The 21,735-nt window shown below is 40.5% G+C and overlaps 1 pseudogene; it reads right to left on the bottom strand.

Annotated features, from left to right (window-relative positions):
* Positions 1–1,922: 1,922 nt before the first annotated feature.
* Positions 1,923–3,202, bottom strand: Gm14464 (annotated as a pseudogene).
* Positions 3,203–21,735: the final 18,533 nt, after the last annotated feature.

Here is a 21,735-nt window from a genome sequence, read left to right as displayed (position 1 = left end):
CTCACTCTTACCAGGCTTTGCCAACCCATCTTTAGATTAGCACAGTCTTACCTTTTCTCTTCAGATGCATTCAGGCAGACAGGTTCCTAGGGACTTTTTCTCTCTTGTAAAAATTGACACTTCAAAAATCTTGAATCAAACTCATTCATGCATTTATTCTTCAACACATATTTTTGCCTGGCAGGCAATTTCATCTGCATCCACCCTCAAGGGAACTCCCAGGTTATTGGGGAGACTAACATACAAATAACCCTTTATGTGAAGTGAGTTGAAGGAGACAGCTTCACTTGAGCAGGGACTGGGAGAAGCAGGCATGGTGGTAGCATTATGATGTCCTCAGATGCTAAGACCAATGTCTAGAGAAGAATTTGAGGACTTTTCAGAACATGGCTCCAGTATTGTTATGGTGGGTGTCTATAATGGAAAGATGTGAGGTCAGAGGCAGAGAACCATCTAAGGACAAATGCAATGGCATCATAAGCTATCACAGAGGTAAAGAGGCAGAGATAGCAGGGGCTATACACAAACTTACATTTGAAAAGTGAAGAAAACAGTGGCGTTAGAATGTTTTAGACTGGGAGAGATGACTCAGTGATTAAAAGCACAGACTGCTCTTCCATAGCTCCTGAGTTCAATTCCCAGCAACCACATGGTGGCTTACAACCATCTGTAATGGGACCTGATGCCCTCTTCTGGTGTGCTTTCTTCTAGTATGTCTGAAGACATCGACAGTGTACATCAAACTATTATTTTGTTACTGTTATGAATTGTAATGTAGTAAAAAGTTCTCCTGCAGGGACAGTTCCCCACTTAAGGAGAGATACACAGACTCATACAAGTAGGGTCTTTATGTGTAACTCCTGGGAAGAAGCGGTTTCCTCCTGGGTAACGGCAAGGACAGACACTCCAAAACAGATTCACTGCTTCCTAATATCCTAATATGAAGAAATCAGTCTCCACTTTGACAGCATCCTCCATAGCTGATTGGTCTCTTTCTCATGGCTTGATGTCCACTTCTAGGATATGGAAGTTATGGGTGGCGGTTACTCCCTGACAGGTGTCTTCTATGTGCTATGCCTGGCCTCTCCTCTCCTCTAATCTTCCTCTCCCCTCTCCTTCCTCTCCTTTTTTTCTTTTTTCTCCCCCCTTTTGCCTCTTCTCCTCTCTTCTCTCTCCTCTCCCTCTTTCCCTGTCTGTCTCTATCTGTCTGCCTGTCTCTGCCTGTCTCTGTCTGTCTGTCTGTCTCTCTTTCTCTCTCTGTGTGTCTGTCTGTCTGCCTATCCATGTACTGAAGACAGAAGAGGGGGCTGGATCCCCTGGAACTGGAATTACAATTGTGAGCTGCCCCGTGGGTGCCAAGAGAGCATCTCTCTAGCCCGTCTGAAGGAGCCTTCTAGTTTCCGGTCTGTGCACAGGATGTTTGTGCTCTCCTATAATGAGTTACTAGCAATGTCCTTCCCTGTGAGGACAATGAGCTGCTGCTGCATCCTGGTCAACCCAGGCTGTCCCTGGAGAAACAGACCCATTGGCCTAATCTTTGATTTCAATTATCTGTCTACAAACTTGAATTAAACACGAGAAGGGCCTTGTAGAGGTCTCTAAGCATCAGGTGCTAGCATGTACTCAAGTGCATAGCACTTGATGCCTTAATCTTTCTGTACAGCCCAGGTCTTCTGTGGGACTTGATTCCATCCTGAGGGTATAAGATTCTCAGGGTTAGGCTTTGTTGGGTAGATACACTGAAGGCCGAATGAGGCCTTGGGCGCCTCTGTTCTCTTCAACTAGGGGAGAGCAGACTCCACAACGGGTTCCCAGGTTCCAGGGCAGGAGTACACACTTGGTGTCGGGCCAGCCAGCCCTTCAAGGTCTGAGAAGCTCTGGTAGGGAGGGTGGTGTTCCAGAGGGTCTCCTCTAGTCCGGGATTAAGATGGCGACTTTCAGAAAATAGACTGTAGAAACACAGACCTCTTTGATACAGAAGGCCTGGGCTTTGGCGACGTAGTGGCCTGTCATGGCTCCTGAAGTAGAGACCTGGAACACTGGCTGGGTTTTGGTGATTGAAGCTCTACAGACTGGAGACTCCTGGCCTGGAAGAGTGTGCGGGCGATTTGAACTGATGCCTGGGTTGCCGTTGTTTTTTTTTTTTTTTTTTACTCTGGAGGGCCTCTTCCTGAAATTCTACTCCCTCCGGATTTTTATTTTATTTTATTTTTATTTTATTTTATTTTTTTTGCGGAGGTGGGGAGTGGGGGCAGCAGATGCAAAGTATTGGCATGTCCCCGAGGCAGGCAGAGGCCGAAGCCAATTCCTATTCAGAGAGACCCAGATTCCTGGCCCTGGGCACAAGGCAGTAGTTGAAGGAAGACAAACAGCCAGAGTATAGTCTTGTACTTGGGGATGGGGCAAGATGGAGTGAGGGTCTGGAAGCACACTAGACATATGGGGTACTCCACGACTGGGCCAGCCAGGGTGTGCCGAGCAACATGTGCTGCAGAAACTGTATCTGCAGGTCTCTTGCAATTCTGCGGTGCCACCACATGGACCACCAGGGCCCGGGTAAGGGCCCCTGGGTCCTTGAATTCTTCAGGGTCCACCTTGCTTAGCACACATCCCCATGCCTCCCTCTGTCCCCAAACCCCCAACCCCCAGGCCCGGATGCTTCTGGACTGAGGACACTGCCATGTTTGCTTGTTACCCTGAGTCTCTCGAGGAGGTGAGCTGGGGCCGGGGGAAGTGATCTTGGAACTTGAAAGTCCTGGAGGTGGGAACGGGACTGGCAGGAGTGAGGAAAGGAATTTTGTAGCTGGGAAAGAGGAGGAGCCAGTAAGAGGAGGAGAGACAGAGCTGACAGTTGGAGGGAAAGATGGAGTGTGGAGAGGGAAGTTTTTCACCAAAATAAGTATGTTTTTGGCCAACGCAAGAAGACGATCTTGGGAGAGAGGAAGAGTAAGGAAGAGGAACAAAGTCAGAATTCGAGTCCGAAGGGAAGTTAGGCCCGGGAGAGTGGGTCTTTGTTGAAGAAGAGAAGATATAAGCCTGCGTGGTGGTGGGCAAATAAAAGTGGGAAGAACTGAGGGTCGGATGGGGAGAAAGAGATGCTAAATTGGGTGGAGCGGAGTCTACAAACTGAAAGGACCTGAGCTGGACACCCTGAGGGTACTGCATTCTGGAGCGACACCTGATCCTTGTTTTGAGGCAACATTGCCTTGTATCCAGGAGGGAAGTGGATGGGGTTGACAAGACCAGTGGTTAAAGACCCATCAGTCAAGTGTGGGGATCTCTGAGGCCACCTGTGGCTGGTGGTCAAGACTGCCTTCTGTGCACAGTGTGGCCACAGCAGCCTCGTTCTGCTGCAGGCATCAGCAGTGGGCCAAGGGAACACACAGCCTCTTCGACCTGGCTGTGGCTTGCTCAGTCCAGAGCCTGCATCTAAGCTTGGCTCTTCACTTCTCCTTAGCCATTCGCTGGGGGTGTGTATGGAAACAGAGAATGAGAGCTGTCCCTGGGAAGGTGAGGGACAACCACAACTATCCGGGTGGAATCAGGAGGAAGACACAGTCCGAACGACCTTCGGAGAAAAAGACAGAGGTCAAAATGTCGGGATGACTGGTCCACTTCTGGATTCTGCTTCAGGTGCTCATTTCCAGTGTGAACTCAAGACCGTCGATGTGAAATCTTTGGCTGTTGTTCAGCAGGTAGATTGCTTGGTTATCATGCATGAAGTCCTTGGTATGATCCCTAACTCCACATAAGCGAGCCTGTAATCCCAGCGGGGATATAAGGAGCTCGAGGCTAGCTTGGGTTTCACGAGTCTGTCTGAAAACAAGAAAGACTAGCAGTTTGTCACCTTTGAGGTCAGAAAAATCTGGCAAGATGCTGTTGAGAAGGTTAGAAAAGAGGAGATTCTGGCTGGAAGGAGGAAAGGACTGAGGGGAAATGGGCAGCCGAGAGCAGTGAGGGCCAAGCCTGGGAAAGGACTGGGGAGTACTATGCAGTGCTTTACCAACCTGCATTCCTTCTGCCGTTTCGAAAGACACTTCACCAATTAGGGGACCTGGAAGAGAAACAGAGTCACGAAACAGTCTATCTGCCTTCCGCCCACCTCCACCCTCTGACTCCTAACCTGACTCTGACTCAGTATTCCAATCTGGTTGGTGCCCTCGGTCCTCTTTTTGGTACACAGAGCTCTTTTGTCCTAATCCTGACACAGATTTTGTAAGCATCCACCATGGTTTCCTGCCATGCTGGTTCCCCTGGCCTCTTGTCACCCTCAACACTGGAGTCCTTCTCCTTCAGCATGCCCTTGGCTGAGAAGGATTATCAGAGCCAGTGGCAGCAACAGTAGGGCCGGCTGGTAAAAGGCTCCAAGAGCTGAGGGACTTGTTCCCTGACAGCAGCTCTCTCCCTGGCATCAACAGCCTGTGACTCAGAGGTCAGATTCTGCCTTCTCCTCCCCCTCAGTGTTCTGGGTGTTTCTCGGGGACCTGCAAAGGCTGTCTTGGTAAAATTTGTCAGGTAGAATTGTTTGATGTACACCTACCTAGCTCTGCCTTATCTGCTCTTAAATTTACAGTTCTCATCACTCTCCAGGAGGCTGAACTGAGTCCTCATTGGCTTGTTGTCTGAGTGAAGTAGCTGTGTTCCATACACTTTTTGTCTTTGGACTATTACTATATATTTTCATAACTATTTAAAATTTTTGTTTATTTAGATGTATGCCATGTGTTTTCATGTGCGCTTGAAGCTCTGGAGAGGGTTGAATCCCCTGGAGCTCGAGTTTTAGACACTTGTGAATTGCCTAATATGAGTGCCAGGATCTGGATACCAGGCCTCACAAGCAGCAAGTGTTCTTAACTACTGAGCATCTTTTCAGCCCCTTAGCTATTTTCTTTTTCTAATTTTATTAAGTGGTTTATTTGCTTTTAAAAATGAATTATAATGTAAGTCTGATATGAAGGGAATCTTATATGAGACCCCTGCGGAAGTGTCATTTGATCCCCGAAGATGGTATGGCCCGCAGGTTGAGAGCTGTTCTTCTAGACTAAGGTCTGCCAAGGTTGGGTAGACTTGTAAACTTTGAATTCATACTATGAGATAATCAAGATGAGCTGTTTATGTGATAAACAAAAGTTGGTTTAATTCACATTTCTGGACGCTCAGGGACGTGCCATATGTAGAAGAGCTTACAATATCATACAGGAAGTCAGAAGTGGGAAAGGAGAAGGAGGAGAAGAAGAGGAGGGGAGGGGAGGGGAGGGGAGGGGAGGGGAGGGGATGGGAGGGGAGAGGAGAGACTGAGTGAGACTGGGGTCTGAACATCCCACAAGAATGTCTGAGGAAACATCTCAATGACTCAAGTTCCTCCTACTAGGTCCCATCTTTTCAGGTTCCAGAAGATTGTCATGTTACTATCTTGTGGACCAAGACCTCAATCGCAGTGTAGCCTTAGGGGACACCAATTTGATTTCTGAACTATCACAGTGGATATTTTGAGTCACAAAGAAGAAATAAAAGCTCTACCTACAAAAGAAAACCTAAAAATATTGGCCATTGTTATTAGCTTATTTTTTTATTACAAACAGAGAAACTTTAGTAAGATTGAAATTCTGACATTAATAAAATATCATATTATCTGTATTTTCTTCTTCATGGGAACCTTTGGTTAATGACAACTATAGTGCTTTTGGTTCTTAAATACTTAGAACTAAGAATCTATTTCATGATGCAAGGCCATAAGTCATCCTTTTATTTGTGTATGTGAGTGGTATATGTATGAGTACATGCTTGCACATGTGCAAGGGTGTGTATGTGCTTGGACTCCACATGTTAATGTTATGGTTTTCCTCCATTGCTTTCTACTTTGTGTTTTTAGATGGGCTCTCTCACTGAGGCGGGAGTTCACTGACAGTCAAGACTGACTAGCTAGCAAGCACTAGGGATTCACCCATCTTTGTCCTCCCAGGTTACAGTTAAACGCCACTACAGTTGGCATTTATGTGGATGTTGGGGAATCTACGCTCAGATCCTCATGCTCATGTGGTCAGCCTCTTATCAACTGATCCATCAACCTAGATTTAGGCTTCATGCACCATAGTATTCAGTATATTTTATTGGAATCAATTAATGATAGTGATACAATTTCTATTGAAAAGTAGATTCCTGGTTATTTCAAATAATCATCCATGCCAGCCAATGTGGGGCATTTACAAAGCATATGGTGAGGTTGTTCTTCAGTTTTAGTGATGTTTAGTACTAGTGTAGTTTTCATTAGCATTAAAGAATGAGGTGTGTAATTTCAGACATATAAAAGCCATGTCTGAAACAGAATTTCAAGGCTTTCAAGTATAGAAAATTGCTCATTGTATTCCTAAATATTATTAGAGAATTAGAAAATAAAATATACACGAATTCATGAATACAGTTAGTTGCTGAGTATTGGAGCATGAAGGAGCCACTTACACATGGAGGTGGTTTATGATGTCAGGGTAAAAATTGGGTCATTGCCCCAATGTGTCATCAGCTCTGACAATGAGCAATGGTGGGAAGAGACAGCTCTAGTCTAGACTCACACAACCTGGTTCTTATATTTACTTCTGCTACATCAGTAGCCCACTTGGAGTTAGACTCTGAGCTTGGAGAGTTAGTTTTCAAGTTCATTCTCAAAATCTTCCAATGGCTCAGACTCACTGGGCAGTGAAGTCATTCTGGAGCCCAGCTGTGGCTTATTCAATGTCTGATTGATTTGTAAAGTGCGTTCAGTCTACTTCAAGTTGAAGAATAATCAAGAGTGGTTTTATTTGAACTATGTGTGAAAGTTTTCAATAAAGTATATACCCCTTCAAAAAAAAAACCCCTATGTGTGGTTTAGGATATGTGAGTGGGTGTGTGTGTGTGTGTGTGTGTGTGTGTGTGTGTGTGTGTGTGTCTGTGTGTAGTGTGTGTATAGCCTATTTTATATTCATAAGCTGTCTTAGTTAGGGTTTCTATTCCTGCATAAACATCATGACCAAGAAGCAAGTTGGGGAGGAAAGGGTTTATTTGGCTTACACTTCCATGCTGCTGTTCATCACCAAAGAAGTCAGGACTGGAACTCAAGCAGGTCAGGAAGCAGGAGCTGATGCAGAGGCCATGGAGGGATGTTCTTTACTGGCTTGCTTCCCCTGGCTTGCTCAGCCTGCTCTCTTATAGAACCCAAGACTACCAGCCCAAAGATGGCATCACCCACAAGGGGCCTTTCCCCTTGATCACTAATTGAGGAAATGCCTTACAGTTGGATCTCATGGAGGCATTTCCTCAACTGAAACTCCTTTCTCTGTGATAACTCCAGCTGTGTCAAGTTGACACAAAACTAGCCAGTACATAAGCCATCCCAAATTATTGATGCTAATCACATGTTGACTATAGATACTTATCGTCTCTCCAATTTTTTTTCTATAAATGCAATTTCAGAGCATTTTGATTAATCCCACAGAATCATTCTGTTTCTTGGATGTTATAATATAACCATACTTAATATACGTGTAACAGTATAAAATTCACATGTTGGCTTTTGATTTATTTCAAAGAATGAGGCTAAGTATTATATATAAACTCAAGGAATGGTTTTGAAACATGATAGGTTATGAACTATAAATATAACAACCAGTCCAACTCTTTTTTTTCCAAAATATTTGTTTGATAACAACACTCATATATTTTGATATTCTTTAATTATATTACAAAGCATTATATAAAATAAATATTTATATATGTATAATACATTGAAAATGGGAACTAGCAAAGAAGTATATTATAATTTGGAACTCACTGAGCTATCATTTTAATATTAGAAGAGTGTAAGACTAGAATTATTCAAGACTAGTAAATTAAAAAAAAAATAAAACAAAAAAAAAAAGTAAAACAAAGCATCAGGCTAATGTATGAAAAAGAAACAATTTAGGAATCTAAATGTGAAATTAAAAATGACTGAAAAGAAAAAAAATAAGACAAGGCAAGACAAGATAGAGGAGGAATGAAAACCCTGTTCTTTCTGGCCTCACTCTAAGCTGCACATCTCTAAACATTTTGTATAACAGAAGCAAGAGGAATATTGATATTTGCAGAGTTTGTTCATGCAAAAATCCTAAGATATTTCCAAATTAAAGCAAACTGTAAAGGCAGTATGAGCACTGTTCTTGAAATCTCTATGATTCACATTTTCTATCTCCTCATTGTTCTTAACAAGAGTTGGGTAACCTAGGAGCACACATTTGCCTGCCTAGAGATCATGGTCATTGGTTTGGATGCAGATCATTGTACCTGAGACTATGCTGCCAAATCTGACTGTACAATGAGTACAGTTGGCCTTCGCAACACCTCTTGCCTCTGTATTTATTCCTGAACACTTAGTTTATCTTTAGACCTTTAACTTCTTGTGTTTGAACAATATAACAACTTAATGTCACTGAGACATCAACACTCTGATAACTCTAATCTTTAAGGGTAATCCTCCCATCCCATACTCTCTTGGCCCCCTTTCTGTCACCTTGTCCTCCCTGGTTCCATCTTAGTCTCTGAAAGCTCTACAAGTGCTGTTCTGGAGGGCTTGGGATTCTTATGGAAGGCTTCTATTTCCTTTTACTCTCAGAATTTCCATGTCTCTAGCAAGCTTTAAAGGTGCTCAGATTTTTCACTTCTCTGCTTCCCATGGACTGCTTTCTCTCTCTATGCTTGGGCAAATTCACAGCTCTAGTTCGGTTTATTGCATCTGGAAGTAAATGCAAGGATTACCTCTTTCAAACCAATACATTATAGTATACTTTAGTGTGCAAGTCTGTCTCTTTTTTAAGGTGGGGTCTCATGTATCCTAGACTGGCTTTGACCTTGTCATGTAGCCAATGATGACCTTGAACTTCAGATTCTGTGACTTCCTGAGTGTTGAGATTCCAGCTATGAAGCACCATAGCTGGGTTTATAGTATGCTGGAGATCAGACCAAGGACTTTGCCTATACTGGTCAAGAATTCCACCAACTGCCATATAAAGTGTAAGACTTTCTTGAGTGCTCCCCCCCGCCACCTATATTTTACTGGATAGCAGGTTTTGAGATAGTTTCTATTCCATTAACTTAAATCCCAGAGTGAAGATCTGTGGAACTGAGCATGAACTGAAAGTGGGCGATAAATCATTAATTTCAAAAGCCAGCAAGCTTGAAGGATACAGTGTCATTAGAAAAACCTGGCAAACCTTAATTATGCACTAAAACCTTTTATTCTCAGCATAGATTAAAATGTGAATTTATTGAAGAAAGAAATTTCATCTATAGTATGCTAGTCTTTCATGTTTACTCAATTCTTGCACAATTTCTAGAGTTTGGGAAATAACCACGAATAAATATTTCCTTATTCTAAAAGTAAATGATTCTCTTCTTATTGTAGAAATGGTGTAAGGTGGTTATTTGGGCACATGAATTTACCAAGAAAACCATACATTTTAGGTCATGTCGTTTCTTTGTGGTGGTGGCAGATCTGCTGGAGGGTTGGCATTTAAGATGATTTCAGTTAGAATGCCTATCTTTTTTCCTTTGGAAAAGGTCACTTGGTCACTTGTCCAGCCTTATGAATGAACAGCTCCAAATCTATTTAGAGTTAGATACAAGTTAATGAAAAGGCTAATTCACACACACACACACACACACACGAAAGACAAAGGCTAAAGAAAACCTTGACACAGTGTGAAGTAAGCCTAGCTAATTAACCCACCACACTCTTTATAATTATCAGCCTTGGAAAAATTATAGTTTAGTTGAATTTTAGGATGGATTCTACCATTAATTAATAAGGACATTTCATTTTTAAAGTAAATTTTACTTCATGAGCTTTAAAAGTACAATGTTCATCAGTTATAACTCAGTGAATTAACATGATTTTCCTCTCATAATTTCTTAGTTATTAAGTGGGAAGACATACTTGTGATAGCCTAATTTTAAACACTTTTTCAAATAGTTTTTTACAACACAAGATTCTATTACTGGATATTTATATTAAAATCATTTTATTTTTGTCAATTTCTGGAAAGCAGTCAAAGTGGGTTCCTTTATTTTAGCATTTAAGATTCTAGTCTTCAAAATACTTCCTTAATAACTGGAAATACAAACATTTTGTATAGTGACACACTATGTGATTATAGTGCCTACTAACTAAACATAATATAATGAAAGAATAAACATTTTATTTTCATGCTATGAGTGCTTTGAGAAGATGGTACCCAGAAAAGGAAACTAGACTATTTTTTGGAGGACTAATAAGACTATAGACCCCAAGAGACACGCAATGGAGGCATAGAGAGGTAATGTCTAGATGCTCTGATCAAATGACCTAGGGTGGGTGAGAACAAAATTAACACATAAAACCAATATCAATGAACCAGATAACAGACTTAGGAGGATAAGTTTTCCTCACTTTGTTTCTAAACATAATCCATTTGACAGTGTTCAAGTTACTCCTGGTACAGAATATGGAAATGAGGTGAACAGAGGCCCTGAATCTCATAAAGTAGGTTGGGTCTCACAGAAGAGTGTAAATAAAATAGTCATTTTGTGGTGGCCAGGAAAAAAAAAAGACAGCAAGAAAGCCATGAGAAACTTCCAAATAATGAAGTTTTAGTATCATTTATTTCCTTATCATTATAAACCAGAAATGGTGAGAACTTGAGATGTTATGGCCTGACAATGACAGTCTTCTTTAACCACCTGGCTTAAGTTGTTCCTTGTTTGGTTATTTGTTAATGATAGCAAGGAAAACATAATTACAATAGACATCTGTTCCTTTCTCTCATTGACCACTTCTAGATGAAATTGTTCTGGACTCTCTCTGTCCCCTCTTTTAAATCATATGCATCTCCATTTAAACTCTATTTCCATCACTTTCCACTTTGGCTTTTATTTCAAGGATTGGGATTCTGGGGTATGACGCACACGATGATGAAAATCTCATCAAGCTACTAGAACATTCTGAAGACACAGCATAAAACTCAAAATTGAACAACATCAGTGAAGCTGGATTTAACTGGCAGAGCAAATTTAAATAAACCAAAAAATAACAAGGGGCTAGTGACACACACACATGCAGTTTCAGCACTCAAGAGGGCAGAAGCAGGAAGATTATAAGTTTGAGGGTAGTCTGGGATAGTCAGTGAAACCCTGCCTTAAGACCTAAAAGGAGAGAGAGAGAGAGAGAAAGAAAGAGAGAGAGAGAGAGAGAGAGAGAGAGAGAGAGAGAGAGAGAGAGAGAGAGGGAGGAGAGAGAGAAACAAATATGTTTTAGGCAAGAAATAAATGGAAGACCCGGGTCAGAAGCTAAGTGAATTCAGAAGACCTATAGAGTTATGCTGTCTGTTAGGTCAATGTCTAACCCTATGTGGCTACTACCCTTTGAAATGTGGCTGATACTTAAATGAGTAATTCTGTGACTATAAAAAGGCACTATCTTGTAAAGACTTAGTGCAACCTAAATGTAAAGAATTCCACTAGTAATATCTTAATATTTATTATGGTTCCAAATGATAATAATTTAATGTGAATTATATAGAATACATGATTAAAAGTAATTTTTATCTGTTTTCAAACAGGGATTATGCTCTTCAGTCAGAAGTGCTGAGGTATGCCTTTGAGGGATATAATTTCCTATTTGGGTGGGGACATTGAAGAATTAACTTATAGACTGAGTCATTTCTAGAACTATCTATGAACAAACACAGGATACCCTAGAAGTCATGTATCAAACTAAACAGGTGATCTTAGGTAAATGTATCTTATTTTTCTAAGAAGATCTGTGATACATTTGGACACATCACAGGTTTCCCATGGTTGAGTCACTTTCAATGGGGCATGGGCACCTACTGAATGTCTTCTGTGCCAGTGTGTGGCTAATTGGCCATATGCCCAGATTGCTACAGCCCTCTTTGGGTCAGTAATAGTCCTGGTTCTTGGGTGAAGAACTGCTCACCTCTCAGAGGTGAATTAACTCTTTCTGAACACTAGGGCACCATTAAGCACACTAGAAAAAAAGTAATTTACTCAATGGTCCTCTAAGGACACCCTGGAGAAGAGAACAGAAGCTGTGAAATGCTAAGCTCGCATGGAATTACTGCAGAATCAATTAGGGAAACAAGACAAATTAGATGGCATGTGCTCTGTCCAATTGAGACAGAAAGAATCTTTATGGGCAGGATGTAATTGCCTGATGGAAATGTGGCTAAGAAAATTTGTGTTTTCTGAGAAGGACTTTGAAAGGAAAGAAGAAAGCATGCTAACATTTCTGTTCTGTATTAAAATATATTGCATGCTTTTGTGCTTTAAGACTTATAATTAACTACATGCTGCTGTTGCCTTCACTTCTACTTTAGCTTAACCAATGTACCTAATTTTTGATCACTAAACTGGGAATTGGGAAATTTGCCTTCAAGAGATACTTCTCCTACCACACATCTACCAAACTATGTGATCATGGGCAGTTTCTTTCCTCTTAGCTTCTCGCTTTGGAGATAATGTTATAGATTGTGTTGGCATACGGATGGTCTTGGAGGGATTTGATGAAAAGGATCCAAGAATTCCCAATTCTATCACAGAATACCAGAACAGGATTTGTGGAAAGAGACATTCACAAGCAAGCAATGAACACCCAAAGAAGCAGATGGTCATTATATATTTAACTGGACTCTTGCCCACCCCACTCCCACCCCCAATCTAGAAAGAGCTCTGGTAATCTGGATCCAAGCAAGGCTCTATCCCCGAAACCCTGACACAGACTCTCAATAACTGTAGCAAAAACAGGAACAGACTCCAAGTGATGTGTTTTGCTTCAATAAAATAGGTTCTGGGTCATCCACTTTCTTGTGTTCTGAGAAGAATTAAACTGAGGTGGTTTCATCTCCACATATCTTACAGATAAGTGGTCTACTTAGACTCATCTGAAGCCACGAGAACCTCTTCTTGAGATAGAGGTAGAAATCATGAACTTTCCAGGGAAGGACGTGGTTTTCTGCCTTTTCTTCTCTACCACTGCTCCATCACGCTGTTTGTGGATGATCTCAGACCGACAGCACTGACCTCATTTCATTGATCTGACTGGTTTCAGATTTCTAAAAGCAACAACAACAAAAACCTTCTGTTGGTTCTTTGTGCTGTCTTTCAACCCTCTCATTGAGGTCCTCTGAGGAAGCTTATGAAGGGCATCTGTCTTAATAATTTAGATTAATGGCTCTCATGAAAATTATATTAATCTCTGTCTCTGTGGCAGTATCCATAATATGTCAGACGCTATCCTATGTGCTGAGATGTGTCGATGTGTTTAATCCTTCCAAGCTGGGAAGGGTTCTCATCACAGTAGGCATTCCTATTTGACTGAGGAAAAGGGCTGAGGTACAGAGAGGTGAGGCAGGAGCCAAGGTGTCCTGAGTAGCAGGTAGCACAGTCAACATATAAATACAAATTCAAGGTCCTCGGGCATTGGGGCACAGTGCTGTTTAGTGTCAGTCTCTTCTCATCCCTTCTGTGTATTTCAATTGTCTGATGCCTTCCACTTAAAGACAAAACACACTTAAAGTTTGCGATCTTGCTTTTATATTAATTTAATTCATAGAAAGTGATTCTAGCTGTATGTTAACTACTTATGCACAAGTGAACAGTGATTATCAAAGAGCTCTAATTAAGAACACACAACATATTTATATTTGTTGCAGCTAATGTTTTAATTGCATAATAAAATTTGCTAATCCACAGCAGTAATTATGAAGCATCTGAATTTCATTTCATTTTATGCAAAAATGCCATAGAACCATGGAGGGCTAATGACATTTGGTGCCTCTCATCTTATCCTGTCTTCATTCAGGCAGGAGGAAGTGTGACACACAGACCAAATACTTAGTTAAAATCAGCCATAATACACATCACTGGTGCCCTATGCTATCATATTGCTGTTCTTTAAGTTCAAAATTTAGTAACTTACAATAGGCATTGCTGTTATCATACTTACTGTTGGGTTGCTATGATATGTGAAGAAAATCGTTCCATGAAGGCCCTGCCTGGAAAGACACGCTTCAGAGACTAGTCTTGGTAAAGGATATCCACTCATTATCCCTCCTGAGGGAAAAAGTCTGAAGCCCTAACATCTCTCAGTGGCAGCTTGGCACACAAAAGGGCAACAGTTTGGGTCCCCAGTGTTCTGAATAATGCAGCAGGTAATGACCTCATCAGGGTTTGTAAATCCCTTAATGCATATTTGAATTTTTCTTTATAAACACCTAACTAATAAAAACCTTCCATTTTTGTCACAATGAAACACAAGGAGCTTGTGGGTTGGATTCTGCAATTAGAGCGTCTGCCTCCTTGCACCTCTCAACCCCACAGTTTTACAAACACCACACACTGTGTCTTCTATCTTGTAAGACTTAAAAGATTATGCAGGGCAGGAGTGGAAGCACAAAGCTGTGGCTCTGAAAATACACCTTAAACTTCCTTTTAACCACGGGAGTAGATCACAGATTACATGATGTTCTGTCAGGGAGGCAAATGCAAATTTGAACTGTAGAAATAAGTACCCCCCCCCCCCAGTAAGCAAAAGGCTCACTCTTTAAATACCATCTTTTTCTTATTTTCTGTATTATTATTATTTTTTTTGTCATGCTTGGGTTTCTGTTTTCCTTTTCTTACCTCACTTTCTGCCTCTTGCAGGTGGGGGGAATCTTCTCTCAATCATTGCTCCCTTGTCTGTCCTTCCTCCTGCAATTCATCTCTTTAGACGGACATCACAGGGCTGAGGAGTTCAGAGTTGGGAGGTTGTCACAGCTGGACACAGAGATGTAGCAATTGTCACCACCTTGCAGGAACAGTAGGACTCCCTCTTTTCTGCCAGACTTCCAAAACATTATTGGACTATGCGACAGAAAGCAGTGCTGCTAGCTGCAGAGCTGCTGTTAAAATGGCCACAACTGCCCTGCTTCCCACCCAAAGACCTTTCAAAGCAGTGGCGATGGAGCTTGCGTTCTATGCATACAGTAGTTGCCAAACAAATGTATAGAGCGTGGACTATTTTCATCTCAATGCCGTTCTCAGAAGCAGAGACGGAGCTTATTTCGTGGGTTTGGATTTGTATTCTAATGACAGGAATCAAATTCTCCTCTATACTCCCATATTTGTGTCCACATATCTGTAACGGTGCACATGCCAGGTTTCCTGTGAAACAGCTCCCAGAAGCTCATGCACTGGAACACTTCATCCCCAGCTGGTGACACCTCTTGGAAGATGGAGACACCTCTCCGAGGCAAGGCTGAGGTGTAACAGGTGGGCAGCTGAGGGGCAGACCTCCAGGGTTTTAGCTCACCCAACCCTGTTTTTGGCCCAAGCTCCCTTTGCTTCTACATCTGCTGGAGGCCACAAAACTATCAGCACTACACAGAGTCTCTGCTGCCATCCCACGTTTGCCATGCCACAAAGACCGTATCCCCAGACTCTAAGCCTCAGTAAATCTTTCTCCCTTTAAGTTGCTCTGTCAGGAGTTTTGTCACAGTTGACGAGGACATGAACTCGTCCCGTGTATTTACAGAGTCACTGAACATAATTAGTTTTACAATCACAGGTCATATTTATTTGTAATTACAGACAATGGCTCTCGAGGCATGGGCTGTTATATAAGCTTTGGTGTGATTATTAAACGCAACAGGAACAAAAGAAGATACAGGCTAATGAAGATGCTGTCCTCATGTTGCCTCGAGTGTTTTAGTTCAGCTTTCAAGGCAATCATCTGCCCATTTGTTCTGCAAGATATGAACTATGTGCTTTGCACTGAACCCTGTACTGGTCTTCTATGGACCCCTGTCTTCATGAGGTTTGGATCAGAGCACTGGGCAGAGTATCCTATCCTGCCTCACATTTTAGCTCTCCTTGGTTACCCACCTAAACTAGAAACCTTTCTGTTTATTGCTCTGCTCTGTCTTTGCCTACTCATGAGACATTCTCTGACTTTTACCCCACGGATCTGTGGTTGTCCACAACCCTCCAAGGAAGGCTTGCTTCGTGAGAAACCATTCCTCACTCATCAACTACTCAAAGAATGCTGTCTGTCTCCTTGACTCACCCTTCTTGGAGGCCTTGCTTCCCTTGAAGTACAGTAGAAAGAAAAGTAGACGCTTTTCTTTCTACTGTACTTCACATGACACAGGTCTTAAAGAACTCTTTCCTCCTCCCTATGAGGCACAGAATACAGAGATGGTCTTCATACTTCTTACCCTTACTTGGGACATCATGAGCATGTGTTTTAGATTACGTTTGTCTAGATGTTAATCCTAGAAGAGATTTGAGGATAGCTTAGTTGGGAAGTGATTTTTGGGACACAGTGGGGAGTAGGAAGGTTACCCAGGAGAGCAGATATTGTAAATAAGTTACTGTTGCTGATAAAGTATGGGTCACATAGAAAATTCTGAAAGCCTGTATCAACTATATCTTCACAGTATCCCTCACCAGGGTTAAGAGAACTGTGATCTTTATAAAACAGATCCTACTACTCATAGGTTAAGACAACGGAGAAGTGGTTAGGGATACAAAAGCAGATCTTGAGATGCTGAAGGGATCAGGCTGGAACTCAGATCGACTATCCTGAAAGCTGACAAGCTCTAGACCAGCACTAAACACAAGATAATAATCCTCATTCACTTCTTTTTCTTTTTCTTTTAATTGAGACAGTATTATCCTAAGAGCTACCTTCAAAAGACTATCAGAGTCCACTCTAACCTTGGACTTAAGTCCTTCTCATTCATCTCACACGGGTTTTATCTGGGCCAGATTTGGTTCTATTTACTTTTATATTAGTTCAATACTCTTTTTCCCACTGTAGCAGACTTGATTTAGTTCACTTTTCCTCTAACAGCCTTCTAACTTACCATCTACCTTACATGTTAAAATTCATTTTGCTAATATAACTTCTGAGTTTTTCCCTCCATACCATGGAAACTTTAAGCTCAACTATTTGCAAACCACTCCTGTCTTTCTTGCTTTGTCTAATAGATATATGTGATCATGATGATACTGCAAACATGAGGAATTATCCCAGTAATGGCAAGCATAAAATTGAAATGGATTGTATACTCTTAGGCGAAAGTTTTAATACACTGACTTCAGGAGAGTCAGGCTGCTTGGCAACAGACAAATCAAAAACCATACAAACAAAAATCATTTGATTGGATTCAGGTATAGGAATTGTTAGTCATAGAAAATGAAGACCCAATTGCTTTTGGATTTTTTTTCTGATGGTTTAAGGGGAATTTCTCAAGTAAGAGATATAAATCAAGGGCCAACTTGTCTCTGGAGACATCCTGGCATTATTTTATACCTAATGGTATTTTTCCTTTGATAAGGATGTACAGAGCAGGCATGATCCAATGCTGTTATAGGAAGGCGAGAGATCTTTTGTGGATGAAAGCCAGGGAAACCCACATGGCCTTTTGTATCCCTGAGTGTCCCTATCATGAGTTTTATTACTCTAATATCCAGCCTTACTTACATGTCTTCTGTAATGCCTTACAAAGCTTAGACCCAGTCTTAGTTTCCTTGGCAGGGACTATGAGTCCTTCATGTGTGCTGTTCACCAAGCCCCAGACTCACTGTGTCTGATCATCACTCATCATCTTTATCCTCTATGATTAGCAGCTATCTCTATATCAACAAGCATGCTCATAGACCCATACCTTGGTTCATGGCAAACTTTCTGCCTTTAAGATGTTCTCAATCACATTGCTGCTCACTGCCAATCAGGTATACACTGCTCTCTACACTACAAACAACTAAATAGCTCTGTTTCCTGATCATCTCAGACTGTTTTGGAAGGTTTCCTACATACTTCTGGACAGCAAGTTATCTTCGTGCATGTAGTTGGGTTTGTTAAGTAATGCACAATGCTGTGTTTGTCTTTGCATTTCAAACATCTAGCACTATAATTAGTAAAGAATGTTCTTTTGGGACCACATTTTAAGAAAAATGAATAATGAAATTATTTTTTTATATAATGTTTTCTCTCTTTCTACTAACCTCATTAGCAGTGAGTTTCTTGATCTATTTCCAGTGTCTGATATACATTTAAACATTTTATAAGAAAGTAAATAAAATTAGAAATATGAACTTTTTATTTGTTATAATGATGAATGAGTACGAAGATGTCTCTTCAGTGACAACTATATGTCATCAATATAATATAAATGTGAAATGTCTGCTAGCTTTCATAGTGATGAGTAATGTTTTAAACAGCCATTTTCTTAAGTAATTTTTTAAAATGTGTACTTCATTTATGTGTTGGGAAAACACACCATTCATTTGATTAACATAAATCAAGTTGTCACAAACTGCTATCTGAACCTACACCATGCTGCTTTTGATGTGCGTTAAGTAGTAAATCAATTTCATTGGAAGGCTTGGGTTTCCTCATTCCATTGAGAATACACTCACTCTTTCCAGAGGTGCAATAATCCTTTTACATGTCTGGAGTTGCTTCAATACATTTTTCCTATTTACAAATTGCCACACCACTAGATAATCCAAAACAAAAGGCAAAAGTATTTACAGGTGTGCAAAAGTCACATCTCTGTGGTATTATGGCTGTTGTGAAGCTTTGAGTCAAACTTAGCCCTGTCACACACCTTTGGTTCACTCTTGACAACAGTGTGTTAGCATCTGTTGGCTATCATCATATAGTCCGATATGTTCCTGGAGAGTTTTTAGAGCAAAAGATAATACAAAAAGCCTAGTGAGATACTTAACAAAAGAATATGATTCTTCATTGGACAGATGAAAGTCATTGCTTGTCACAAACATCACCTGTATGTGCATCCACTAAATTATCCATCCACTAGGGTGTTTCCATTTTATAGAAAATTTATCAGCAGTCTACAGAAAGCAAGACTAGTCCAGCCTCACATTTAAATCTATTGGCATCCAGGTGCTGTGAAGTGTAGCTTTAAGTCCATTGCAAGAAGAGCATTGTAGTGTTTTTAAAACGTTTTCAGGAAGAAGATACATTTAGGATATGAAAAGGCTTTTCTTTGAGCAGCATGAATACCTGAGGGAAGCTCTCTTTCTTAAACTGAAACAGTTTACCCAATCCCTTTTGACATAAGATGATTGCTTCTATTTTACAGAAAGTACACACACATATGATCTGCATATATAAAACAGCCTATGATCTCTAATATGTGTTCAGACACAAAATAAGTTAACTCATTTTAACTGGTTTGTAGGATGATGTTTTAGTCCACACAGTTTTAGAAGCAACCCCCAGTGCTGCAGGCTGCATCTGTAGCAACTGTGGATTGAATGGTCCTTTGAAAGCACTTCCATAAATATTTCTGGGAAGGAATAATCTGCTCCCATTACATTTACAAATGCTATCTTAATAGCAGAGCAAACAAATAGTTCAGACATCACATCAAGGCACACGGGAACAGTAAGGGGCACTCTGGTGAGTATACCTCATTACCAAGAATTGCATCACTGATTTTCTCTGAGGGAGACATATTTCTTGACAACCTGTCAACAGGAGACATGTGAGTGTTCAGTGAACAAAGACTAACATTAACATTATGTATGTTAAAAAATTGAATCTCCCAGCCTCTGACAAAATAAAAATATCTTCTTATGGCAAATAAAATACTGAAAAAAAATAGTTAAGAGAGGAGCACGGTGAAAATTAAAAAAACAAAATTACTGTGTCTGACTAAAATTGTTATTATTTGTAGGAAATGTGGAAGTCATTTTAAAAAAACACTGTAAATTTATTTTTGATAAGTAAGTGGATGAAGTTTGTATTATCCTCTTAATAATTTCATTTATCAGCTGTTTGTTTCTGCAAAATTATCCCAGAATTTATGTTTTCTATTAATTACTATTTTTGTTTGTGAAATGAGAGATAATAAAAATATCTCCTAGATGATGGTAATTTGAATTATACATTTGCATGAATGGTTAACAATAGTGATCCTGGATATATATATATATATTTATCTTCACTACTTGCTTAAAATTAGCTATAGAGTGATTGAGAATTACACACACACACACATATTTAATATATAATTTCCTTCCAATCTTTGAAAGGAAGACTCTTAAACAAATGGGAAAATAACCAATTATTTTCATGCAGCTCCAAAAGAATGTGGCAAAAATGGCAGATAACAGATTCTCTTCATAAATTCATTTATTCACTTTACATTCTGATCACAGCCCCCCCTCCTCCACTCCTCCATTACAAGTCCCACCCTTACAAGTCCCTCTCTCGTTACCCCCAGATAACAGATTGTTATGACCAGGCATCTCATGCTATGTAATTCCCAGAACAAGGCAATCACAGCCCCACATCCCACCGCCTGCAACCTTGAGCTTTTCGTCTCTCCATCACTATCTGCCAGTGAGAATGCCACTCAGGACTCTTTTATCTGTCTCGCTGGGATGCAAATACTTCTGCTCTGCAGAAAGAAATAACGTTTTTGTTATAAAAACCAAATATGGGCTTCAACGCTCACAGGAAACAGCCAATCGTGGGTGACTGATAACACGTGCGAGTCATGGTTTGCTCAGCTCTCAGCTCTACTTCCTGCCTGTGAAGTTCCTGATATGTGTCATCTTTTAGAAAAACACAGTGCAAGTTAAAGAGGTTCCTTATTCTGGGACAGCATGACTACTAACTTCACTACTTGCTAAGAAAAAAAAAAAAAAAAAAAGCTATGCTTAAAAAAGCTGGCCATAGAATGTTTGAGAAAGTTGTTTTAAATAAAAGTATTATGTTTTTAAAATAGAAATTGATGCATAGAAACACTCTATAAGTTTTCCAATTACCTTACTCAGCAGGATGAGGAAGCAAAGGTTAGATTCTCACTCTATCCAGCCTCTTCCAGAGACTGGGAAAATGGCTCAGCTCTGTGAACTGTCTTGATCTAGCCATGGAGATAGTGGTCTCTCCTTGCTTTTTGTGCCTTCTTCCTTTCTCTCTCCCTACCTTCTTCCTTCTCTTCTTCATTTTTTGTCTTTTTTGTTTGTTTTAGAAGAAAGAATTTCAGTATATACTGATCAGCGCTTAGCTTTACATGACATTCTCCTGACTCTGTTGCCCAATTTAAGAAATTACAGTTGCAAGACTTGTTTTTAACATGCCTTGTCATTCATGTTCTCAATCTGTGCAAATATATGAAACCTATTAGATAGTCCTAGAGTGCAAAAGCACCCCCTGTATTGTAAAAGTATCATTTTGAGAACGTGCTCTGGTGTAAATTAAAGTTATATAGAATTTTCGTAGAAATTGCTAGTAAGTGAGAGAATTACGATTAATATCACCCATTAGGCTTAACAGAGGACAATAACAAGAATTTTAAAAGTCTCAAACCAAGTAACAGAAACAAGAGGAACAGAACAGCAATGAGGTGCCACCTCCTCAAGACTCTAATGGCTGAGACTCCCACCAGCAACTGCCGATTGTCTTGATTATTGGACTTCCATTCAACATTTACTAGGTAGCATCATTAATGAATGGTGTTTGGGGAGAAAAGAAAAGAAAAAAAGACCCAAAGAACACCTCCCCCAGGAGACCCAAATGTCATAGACCTAGTTACTGCTCTGCAATGCTAACACAGTTATCTTTGTAAGTACAGTGAATAGGTCTTTACTGTATGGACAATGTCCTAGGAGATAAGGAATAATAAGATTCCAGGCAGACATACTTCT

The sequence above is a fragment of the Mus musculus genome, chromosome 2 (genome assembly GCF_000001635.26).
Source record: "Mus musculus strain C57BL/6J chromosome 2, GRCm38.p6 C57BL/6J".
In the NCBI taxonomy this organism is placed as follows: domain Eukaryota; kingdom Metazoa; phylum Chordata; class Mammalia; order Rodentia; family Muridae; genus Mus; species Mus musculus.
The sequence above is the reverse complement of the archived record's forward strand: the minus strand, read 5'-3'. Positions and strand labels throughout refer to the sequence as shown.